Raw genomic sequence first — 10,813 nt, 5'->3', positions numbered from 1 at the left:
TGGGCGGGGACATCCCAAGCAACCACCGATATCCTTCGGACGGCCGACAGAGGTCTGTTTCGGATGTTCTGTACGTCCGCTGAACATCCGCAAACAGCCGGTAGACGTCCGTCGGCCGTCCGAAAGGTGGCCAAAGGTATACGGTTCGCCCGACGACGGACGTCCAGTTGAGTACGTCCACTGGCGGATCTTTCTCGAATATTCGCATATATGGTGCATGCGTGGTTATTCACTCCGCGCAATGCAATAAAACCAAAAACAATTTGATGCATAGCACGCATATTTTATTGTGGTTGATGATACATCAGCAGAGCAATGGGTTATATTCGGAAAATTTCTTAAATGTGACTCTTCAAATGTGACAAGCTTGGGACACACATCCGTAATCTTCCCACCCACAGGATTTCTGAAATAAAAAAGAACGCGGCAAACATCAGTCATGTGAAACAAATGGCACAATGCAGCAGCCCAAGTTAAAAACACTGGAACCAATTAATAGAAGTGCTGCAAGTATAACAGACAATGCACTTTAACAAACACCTCAATAAGTATAAGGCAATAACAGCTCTCACTTTTCCACACCACATTTGACAATGTATCTGTTCTTTATTTATTCGGCAATTTCCTCACTGGCGTCCCAGAACCCTCCTCGCAGCGTCGCCTCTCCTCCTCCGCTCTTTTCTCCCTTCTCCTCTTTTTTTCTTCCACGGCTGTTGCGCTCTTCGGTCTATTCCTCCGGCGAGTCTGCCTCCGCGCACCGCCGCCGCGAATCTGCGCGTCTTCTGAACCGCGGCCTGGTCAGCGCGCCTCTCAATGTGCTGACGCATGAACACGTAGGTGGTGGTGGAAACGTTTATTGCCAATGATGTAAATCGTAGGGGGCGCCTGGTTTGCCGCAAAAGTTTGCATGATTACGAGAATTGGTCTGGGTATCGGGCATGCAGCAGTATTGGGTATTGAGCAGTCCGGGTTTGTAGTTGTCGCCAATGTGCAGCCTGCGCTATGGTGAGGGACGGAGCGGGGGTGCGTATTCCCTTCTTTTGTCTCGGTAATACGAGAGAATATCACGGAAGGAGACCAGGTAGTGCGCGGGCCGCGGGCGAACGGACCGTCGTGTGAATCGCCCTTTAACGCCATTTTAAGTACGTGCGCAGTCGCCTTCTTTGCGCGAGGAACGTGCCGGCCACACAAATGGCTCGAAGGGCAACGCGAAAATCGCGAGCCGGCCGCCCTAGAAGCTCGCCAGGAGCAGAACAGCTGTTTAAAGACAATACGAGCAGAAAGCCTTTAATGCCTCATACTGTCGTGAGCAGGGAATGCACTACCTGGTCTCCTTCCGTGATATTCTCTCGTATTACCGAGACAAAAAAGGGAATACGCACCCCCCGCTCCGTCCCTCACCATAGCGAAGGCTGCACATTGGCGACAACTACAAACCCGGACTGCTCAATACCCAATACTGCTGCATGCCCGATACCCAGACCAATGCTCGTAATCATGCGAACTTTTGCGGCAAACGAGGCGCCCCCTACGATTTACATCATTGGCAATAAACGTTTCCACCACCACCTACGTGTTCATGCGTCAGCACATTGAGAGGCGCGCTGACCAGGTCCAGAAGACGCGCAGATTCGAGGCGGCGGTGCGCGGAGGCAGACTCGCCGGAGGAATAGACCGAAGAGCGCAACAGCCGTGAAAGAAAAAAAGAGGAGAAGGGAGAAAAGAGCGGAGGAGGAGAGGCGGCGCTGCAAGGAGGGTTCTGGGACGCCAGTGAGGAAATTGCCATTTATTCTCATGGGCCTTAGGGCACTAACCTGCGCAGCACTGTACGCGACTGTGCACAGAAAGCCGCAAAGCTTCCGTTGCGAACCACTGCGAACTACACGTGCTTCCTATGGTCTGCCTTTCGCGCGTTGTCACTCTGTATACAGGCACAGTGAAACTAGCAATGCCTTAAAAATTACCAAGATGCGAAAATACTCCGTCCCGCAACTTCGAAGAGGAGTGGGAATTAGCCGCGCGAGTTGAAGGCTCCCGCAGCTGTGTGATGTAGGCTCCCGAAAGTGTGAGAACAGTACACACTTATGGAAGCCATCTCCTCGCGCTTACTGCTCCCACTGTCCTGTGAACGAATGTTATATGAGCATGCTGCATTGTCCTAGAAGCAAGTTCCAAGAAGTGTACTGGATACATACCTTCGTAGGCAATCACATGTGCACTAAGCCTTCTTTAAACCAAGGTCGACGCAGTACGGGATTCCGGTGTTGCAGAAGACCTTCAGGCGCTCCTCGTATCTTTCGAATTGCTTAAGTTACATACTACTTTCGCCCACAGACCGAACAAAGCCACACATTATAATAAAAGAGCTATGAAGCTCTGCGCGACAACACTACGCGACATATCAACAACAGCGCTACGGAGCCGTACTGATGGATTGGATTGGACTGACCGCGAACTGACATCTATGATGATATGGTGATAGCAGAATGCACGGGATTTTGATTCTTACGAATGGTTTCAATGGCAAGTTTAGCTGTCTCACAACTGCACTAATTTGGAGAAGTTTTACAAATATAAAACTAGTCATTGCGTTCTTGCAAAATTCTGCAACACCTCCTTCTCCTCTTAGATAAATTTAGCTCGTTGGCGGTTCTTGCACTGCAGGTAGGAGTGGAATCGCACCAATTTACAAACATCTTCGCGTCAAACTCTCCAACTGATGCAAATAAAACAGTATACATACACGAAAGACGCGAATTTTCTGTGAAATAAAAAACGTTCATGGCCTGGGAAAATACTCGGCCTTACATCCTTCGGACGTACACCTCGTCTCTCATGCGGATATACAAAAGTGGACACTGTCCGTACGTCCGGCGGATGTACGAATACGGATATCCGAAATCGGATTGTGTTCGTACGTCCGATGGACGTCCGGTCTCGGCAAAGGACGTTGGGATCTAGCTCGTACGTCCGACGGATATCTGTGGTTGCTTGGGATGATAGAGGAAGACAGGACGCTGAAGAGAAATGGCGGCAAGGTTGCGCTTGATGTCTCGGACGCGTAAGTCGTTGGTGGAAAGAGAGTTAAGAGCCTGAAGGAGAGAAAGACAATCAGAATATACATGTAAGGGTAAAGGAAAGGGAGCACGCCGGGCATAACAACAAGCCTCGTGAAACGCAACAGCCTCTGCGCAGAAGGAACTAGAGACTGTCTCGAGACGAAACCGACCCACGTTCCGCAGCGCGCCAGAAGATGAGAATGCGAAGTAAGCAGCACCCGCAGAGTGAGACGTATAAGAGCCGTCCGTGAATATATGAAGGCCGGGAAGAGAGGACTGAGAGGGAAAGTGAGATAGAAGAAGACGGAAGAAGGAGAATGAGGAAGCCAGAGAGGGATGGTCGCACCAGGGATCAAAGCGGGGCAAGATATCAGATGGTAGATAAGTGTGACCTCCAGAGGTGACGCGATCTACACCGTTTAAAAGGTTGTACTCTGCACAGAGGCGATCCAATTCTAAGGGAAGAGGCGGTACCCGGAGGAGCACCTGGAGCGCAGCCGTGCGCGTTGTGAGGAAAGCCCCTGTGATAGCGAGAATAGGGATGCGCTGCACAGAAACAACCTTCTCCCGAAGGCGGGAATTGGCGCTGCGAGACCACCAAGCGGGCGCGGCGAAAGTAAGAGCGGGTTGTATTACTTGTAAATAAAGCCTACGTTGAGAACAGGGAGGGAGGGAACGGTGGAACGACAGAAATGAGAAGACGCGAAGTGAGGATCTCTGCCTTGTCGCGGAGGAAGTATAATAAGGGAGTAATTACTCATTGACGTCCACCCGAGCGCAGCCATACGGCTACAAAGGAAAGCTATACAGCTTTCTCAGAAACTTCGTAGTTAAAGAAAAATTCGTCCTGGTCCGGGGTTCGAACCCGGGACCACCGCTACACCGGAGCAATCGCTCTACCAATCGAGCTAACCGGGACGGCAAGCTTATGGTAGGGCGAGAGCGAATTGATCAATAACTCGAAGTGGGAACAGTATTGACGAAATGTTTAGGGGAATCCCCCAAGGTGGAGTAGATTTCTAATAAGGGAGTAATTACTCATTGACGTCCACCCGAGAGCAGCCATACGGCTACAAAGGAAAGCTATACAGCTTTCTCAGAAACTTCGTAATTAAAGAAAAATTCGTCCTGGTCCGGGGTTCGAACCCGGGACCACCGCTACACCGGAGCAGTAAGGAAGTGAGCATGAGGTAGAAAAATGAGGTGGCGGTCGAAGACAACGCCTAAATGTTTTAGTTCGCCCGAAAAGGGCACGGTGGGATTACGCTTTTCCATTCCGCCCACGCCATTGGAAAACAGCATACAAAATGTTTTTGGCCATGAGATTGTCACCCGCGAATAAGAGGCCCAACAGGCTATTCTGTCTAGGACGTTAGCACACAGCTGTTCCAGCTCGTGGCGCGTGCGGGCCGGAACCAGCGCAATGTTATCATCGGCATACGCCTGTATATTGTCACGCCAGGAGGCTTCGGACACTCGAGAAGGTGTGCGATTATTATGTTCCACAAAAGGGGTGAAACGCCGCCACGGTGGCTCAGTGGTTACGGCGCTCGGCTGCTGACCCGAAAGACGCGGGTTCGATCCCGACCGCGGCGGCCGAATTTCTTTGGAGGAGAAATTCTAGAGGCTCGTGTACTGTGCGATGTCAGTGCACGTCAAAGAATCCCAGGTGGTCGAAATTCTTGGAGCCCTCCACTACGGCGTCTCTAATTGCCTTAGTCGCTTTGGGACGTTAAACCCCATAATCCAAACCAAACCAAAAGGGGTGAAACGGGGGATCCCTGAGGGCTGCCGAGGGTGGGATTGGCAGACACCTCCTCACCAGTGCGTGTACGGTAGACTACCGTGCGCTGCGAAAGAAAGGAGCGCAAGAGGTGATACAGGTTCGAAGGGACACCGCGGCTGCGAAAGAAGCGAAGGACGAGGGGGTGCCAAACGCTATCAAACTGTTGTGTCCCCTTATTGCTTTTGTGTGTGTGCGCCCCCGCGTCCTCCTCCTAACGACCACTCGCATCCTCCTCCTAACGACCACTCGCATCCTCCTCCTAACGACCGCTTGCCCCTCGTCGCACGCTGTCGCCGGATGCCCCCCCACGGTGCGCCCCCGCACCCTCCTCCTGTTCTGGGAAGCCACTCCCTGCCGTGGACGCTTCTCCACTCCCTCCTTTCTTCGGGCGGCCAGTTCGGCTCCTGCCTCGGTCGACGCTGGTCGCACCCTCATCGGCTTTAAATAAACGAAGTCTTAAAGTACCGTGTGCGTCTTTCGCTGCATTCAACACAGCGACCGGACACGACAGTGGCGACGAGAAAGTGGATTCGACCCGCGCTACGCAACGCTATTGACAAGCCATGGCTACGCGAGGGTTTCCCAATCAGATACCAGAGTTCAACGGCTCATCGTGGTCATCGTGGGTTGGACGCCTTCAGTTCTACTTTGAAGCTAACAACATCACAGACCCAGCCTTGAAGAGGGCCAACCTGCTGACGCTGTGCGGGGAGCAGACCTACGATACTGTCTGCGCCCTTATTCAGCCAAGCACACCAGCGGCAGTGTCTTACGACGACATCGTAAAAGCGCTGCAAAAGCACTACGACCCAAGGCCTTCCGAGGTCTACAGCCGGGCTCGCTTCCAACGACGAGATCAACTGGAAGGAGAAACTGTGAGCGCCTACGTAGCCGCGCTCAAGAAGCTCGCTGCCGACTGCAATTTTGGAACGCTGTCGACAACAGCTACCGGGCAGGAGGGAGACGCAGCTTCTTCTGCTAACACCACCATGCTTCCCTTGGACGTGATGTTACGCGACAGATTTGTGTGCGGACTGAGTGACGAGTCACTGCAGCAGCGCCTGTTCGCTGAGAAGGACCTCACATTCAGCAAAGCTTACGACATCGCCGTTCGAGCGGAGAGCGCCGGTCACCAGCAGAGAGGGATTCGCCGGAACACCGAGCCGGTACACCAGACAAGCAACCAGGTGCGCAAGCCTTCTGTTGTTGTAAAATCGGTCAAAAAGGCACAACGCTGCTGGCGGTGTGACGACCAACACAACCCCCAGGGATGTCGATTCCAGTCAGCCACGTGTAACTTTTGCCACAAGCGAGGGCATATCGAAAGAGCATGCATTACGAAACGGAGACTTGCCAAGATAAAGTCACCTTCCCAGCCTAATCACAGCGTCAACGCCTCAGAGAATACGCCGCTATCTGATCTCCATGGAACAACATCAGCAACACCATCTGTGTTGTACGACCTGAACACCATGAATCTCGGCACGCGACCGAAGATTTTTACAGAAGTAAGCGTACATCACCAGCTGATTAAGTTCGAGGTGGACTCCGGCGCAGCCTGTACTCTGATCAGTGAGGACACGTTCCGAACTTCATGGCCATCTGACGCACCCGCCCTGCAACAAGACGACACGCACCTGCGAACGTGGTCAGGACAGAATCTGCCACTATTGGGCTCTGCCAACGTGCAGGTTAACTACAACGGCCAGACCCATACGCTACCTCTGCTTGTTGTGAAGGGCACAGGATCAAGCCTTCTAGGGAGAAACTGGTTTTCTCCACTAGGCGTGATGATATGCGGCATACACCAGACGCCGAGCCAGAACATGGTTAGTAAACATCAAAACGCCGATGCGCTAAGCCGTCTGCCACTAGACGCAACTGTTGACGAACCATTTCCACCAGGAGACGTTCTGATGTTCGAAGCACTGCCAGAACCTCCGCTTACAGCAGGCACAGTTGCAGCATCTACGCAGAAGTGCGCAGCTCTCCGGCTAGTTTACACAGCTGTTCAACAAGGCAACGTGCATAAACTCAAAGGGGACAACTTCGACGCTTACCGCAGGCGAGCTACAGAGTTGAGCACCCATCGCGGCTGCATCATATTTGGGTCCCGAGTTGTGATGCCGAGAGAACTACGCGCACAAGCTATGTCTCTCATCCACGCCGGACATCGGGGCATCGTTGCAATGAAAAAGTGTGCCAGAAGCTACATGTGGTGGCCTGGCATTGACAACGACATCGAAACAGTGGTGCGAGAATGCAAGCCTTGCCAGAGCAGCCGGAGCGCCCCGCCGAAAGCTCCTGTCCCAGAATGGGAAAAGCCAGACACACCATGGCACACACTGCACATTGATTTTGCAGGACCAATTGAGGGCTGCACTTTCCTTGTGGTCGTAGATGCCTACACAAAGTGGCTTGAGATAAGGCAAATGGGACAGACGACTTCGGCAGCAGTCATTGACAACCTCCGATCACTATTTGCAACGTTCGGCCTGCCGCGCAAGGTAGTGTCGGACAACGGAACACCGTTTGTGTCTGCGGAGATCCTCAAGTTTTATCGCGACAACGGGATCTCATCAGTTACATCGGCCCCCTACCACCCAGCGACAAACGGACAAGCCGAGCGCTACGTAGCCGAGCTAAAACGCGCCCTTGAAAGAGATCAGACAGGCTCGCTGCAGCGCCGCCTTGCGCGCTTTCTCTTCAAGCAGCACACGACGGTTCAGAGCACAACAGGCGAGACCCCCTCGAAAATGATGTTCCAGCGTGAAATGCGAACCCAGCTCACAGCCATCCTCCCCGAGCCAAAGGCAGAGACGTTCCGGGAAGAAAAAGCAATTCCGCGCTGCGGCACGCTTAATGAGGGGCAGCGCGTCCTCGCCCGACAGTTTCTGAAAAAGCCACGCTGGGAGGAAGCTACAATTGTCAGACGCATAGGCCTGCGCTCTTGGCTCGTCAACATACATGGCACAGTAGCACGCCGACATCTCAACCAGCTGCGTAGATTTACGACGCCGTCTGAGAGCTGTCCGCCAGCGGAGAGAACACGTGCACCATCTTCACACATAGCCTGGCACCTCTTCCCGGAAGAAGAGACTTCGCCCAGGACAGACCCAGGAGACACAGCGAACAACAGCCAGCCTACAAGTGTTTCTCCCCCGAGCGCACAAAGCCAGCGCGCCTCCACGCGTGAGCGCCGACCCCCTGCACGATACCAGGCAACTTTCTAAGGGGGAAGGAAGTGTTGTGTCCCCTTATTGCTTTTGTGTGTGTGCGCCCCCGCGTCCTCCTCCTAACGACCACTCGCATCCTCCTCCTAACGACCACTCGCATCCTCCTCCTAACGACCGCTTGCCCCTCGTCGCACGCTGTCGCCGGATGCCCCCCCACGGTGCGCCCCCGCACCCTCCTCCTGTTCTGGGAAGCCACTCCCTGCCGTGGACGCTTCTCCACTCCCTCCTTTCTTCGGGCGGCCAGTTCGGCTCCTGCCTCGGTCGACGCTGGTCGCACCCTCATCGGCTTTAAATAAACGAAGTCTTAAAGTACCGTGTGCGTCTTTCGCTGCATTCAACACAGCGACCGGACACGACACAAACGCACCCTGAAAATCAAGTGATATAAGAACTACGGGCGTGCGGGATATGCGGAAATTTTCCAGGGCCGTTCGCAACGAGGCCAGGGCTTGGACGGCGCTGCGCGAATGGGTAAACCAAAATTGGTTGGGATGGAGATGGCCCCTGGCGTGCAAGAAATAGTAAAGACGGCCGTGAAGTAGGCGTTCTAATAGTTTACCGAGGACTGAGTTCATCGCTATTGGCCGGTAGGAAGTAGGGAGGGAAGAGGGACGGTTTGGCTTAGGAAGGAAGATGATCCGCCCCCTGAGCCACGCGGAGGGAAAGTGGCCGAGACGGAGGGCACCGTCGAAAAGGAAGAGAAAGAAGGACGGGTGGGCACGCCAGAGGCCCGTAACCAAGGGCGCAGTCAGCCCATCCAGGCCGGGAGCCGTGCCAGTACCGAGTGCGTTCACGAGCAACTGAAGCTCGTTACGCGAGAACGGGACGTCCGGCGGTACAGAAGGATGGTAAGGCGACTAGACGGATGCACGGATACACGCGTGGAATGGTGAATCTATCGAAGAATTGTCAAAGGCGACCTGTGTACGGAGCAAAAGTGGCGCCGACTCGACGACAGAAGTCGTAAGAACGCCGCCTCCTGTGTCCAGAGGTGGTAAGAATACGGGCGCACACAGTTTGGCAAATGCCTTCCGAAAAGGTGCGTCGAAAAGGTTTTTCCGAGTCGCATCGTGACAGGCCTGGCGCAACACTGAGTCCTTCGCCTCCCTGATGCTGCGGCGGTAACAGGCAAATGCGGCCTGAAACGCGGTGCGAGAGACAGGGCGCAACGATGGTTCTGAGCAACGCTGGAAGCGCCGGCGCAAAGCTCGAACGCCGCTCGGTGGCGAGCTCAGGGGACCACCATGGCCTCGGTGCCGGAGCACTCACAACTGTACGCTTGTGGCGCTCAATCAGCGTGTTAACTCGGCCGTGGAACCGGTTGACGACGGTCTCCAGTGCATCGGGAGAGCGCAGATCGGCGCCAGCAGCCAGGGGAAACTGTGTGTCCCTTGCGAGGCACTTAAGCTGACGAGCCCGGGATGCAACCGTTAGGCAGTGCTGCTTCGGAGAAGGAGGACCAATCGACACCTCAATATAAGAATGCTCGGACAGAGATTCGGCGTCCGAGACGGTCCATGTGTATCCGGAGTTGAGCAGGGACGGGGAAGCGAGCGTGACATCAATCCACGACTCCGCGTAATGGTTGTCGTATGTGGGGGCGGAAGTAGGATCATTTAAAACTGTCAGTTGGTCAGCCGAGTTTGGAGCCACGCGAGTCGGAGGGTGCGGGGCCCCACAATTCATGCTTGGCGTTGAAGTCACCGGCCAGGATGATAGGGCTGTCGGCCGCCAAAGCGACCACTTCGTCTAACGAAGAGTCAAAGAGGGCGCGCGGCGGGCAGTAAATAAAGACAAAGAGGAGGGAAACAGACTGGGAGGTGCAGAGCACCGCCACAACGAATGTGGAGGCGTAAATAGGGAACATCTCAAAAGAAGGATCCCGCGCAGGGACCAGCGAGCGCGGATGTGATTGCGCAGAGAAGACGGCAACCCCACTGGGAAGGCCTGAAACCCCACCACCGACCAGGTGAGGGTCCGCCACCGCTGCCAGAGAAAACGGAGAAGAGAGGAAATGACTCGAGAGCTAGGGCAGCCGTCGCAAGCCGGGTATGGTCAAGGTTTGTCTGCAGCAAACTAAAACTAGCCATGGCGATATAAAGAGGTACAGGAACGGGGATATTAACTGAAGTAGAAAGAGATCGCATATGGGCGACAGCTGCTTAAGAGATTGATTAATAGATAGTGGCGGTGGTGGAAGCAGGAGGGCCGAATACCGGCTACGGAGCCAAGTGATAAAGGACAGCGAGAAAAGAAGAATACGAATGAAAAATTAGTGGAGAAGGCCGTAAGTACAATCACAGTCGCAGCCTGGCGGTGCGCGGGAGAGGTACGCAGGGCAATCGCGGCCCTAAGGGCCATAAGCGGTCCTGGCACGGACGCGAGCAGCGCGCTCCTGCAAAACTAAGCAGGAGGCATGCCCAGCTTGATGGTTAGAGGGGCGGCCAGCCACGTCGCACGGGGCGCACTTGGCGTTAGGGTCCTGTATAGGGCGGGGGCACTGTGCGAGAGTGTGCGACCCCGCGCATCGTGTGCAGCAGGCCTTAGAGGGGTCTGTAGCATGCGGGCACGCCTTAAGAGCGTAGCCGTATTGGGCACAGAACGTGCACAGCGGGACGTGTAGGTCCTCCTAGACCTCAACGGAGGTCCAGCCCACGGTGACGCGACGGGCGTCACGAAGCCGGGAAAAAGCGGAAGTGTCAACCTCTAGGACGCGAACACGCTGTCCAGAG

The 10,813-nt window shown here is 54.5% G+C and overlaps 1 long non-coding RNA gene across 1 annotated transcript; it reads right to left on the bottom strand.

Moving 5' to 3' along the window:
• Positions 1-259: 259 nt before the first annotated feature.
• Positions 260-2,725, bottom strand: LOC149367758 (uncharacterized). Its single transcript, XR_016287828.1, has 2 exons — positions 2,196-2,725; positions 260-406 (listed from the first exon to the last, which is right to left on the bottom strand). It is a non-coding gene; the product is annotated as an uncharacterized LOC149367758 (long non-coding RNA).
• Between the last annotated feature and the right edge of the window lie 8,088 nt (positions 2,726-10,813).

The sequence above is a fragment of the Amblyomma mixtum genome, chromosome 1, assembly GCF_055824585.1.
Source record: "Amblyomma mixtum isolate Tamu chromosome 1, ASM5582458v1, whole genome shotgun sequence".
Classification (NCBI taxonomy): domain Eukaryota; kingdom Metazoa; phylum Arthropoda; class Arachnida; order Ixodida; family Ixodidae; genus Amblyomma; species Amblyomma mixtum.
This window is presented reverse-complemented; position numbering and strand designations above follow the sequence as displayed.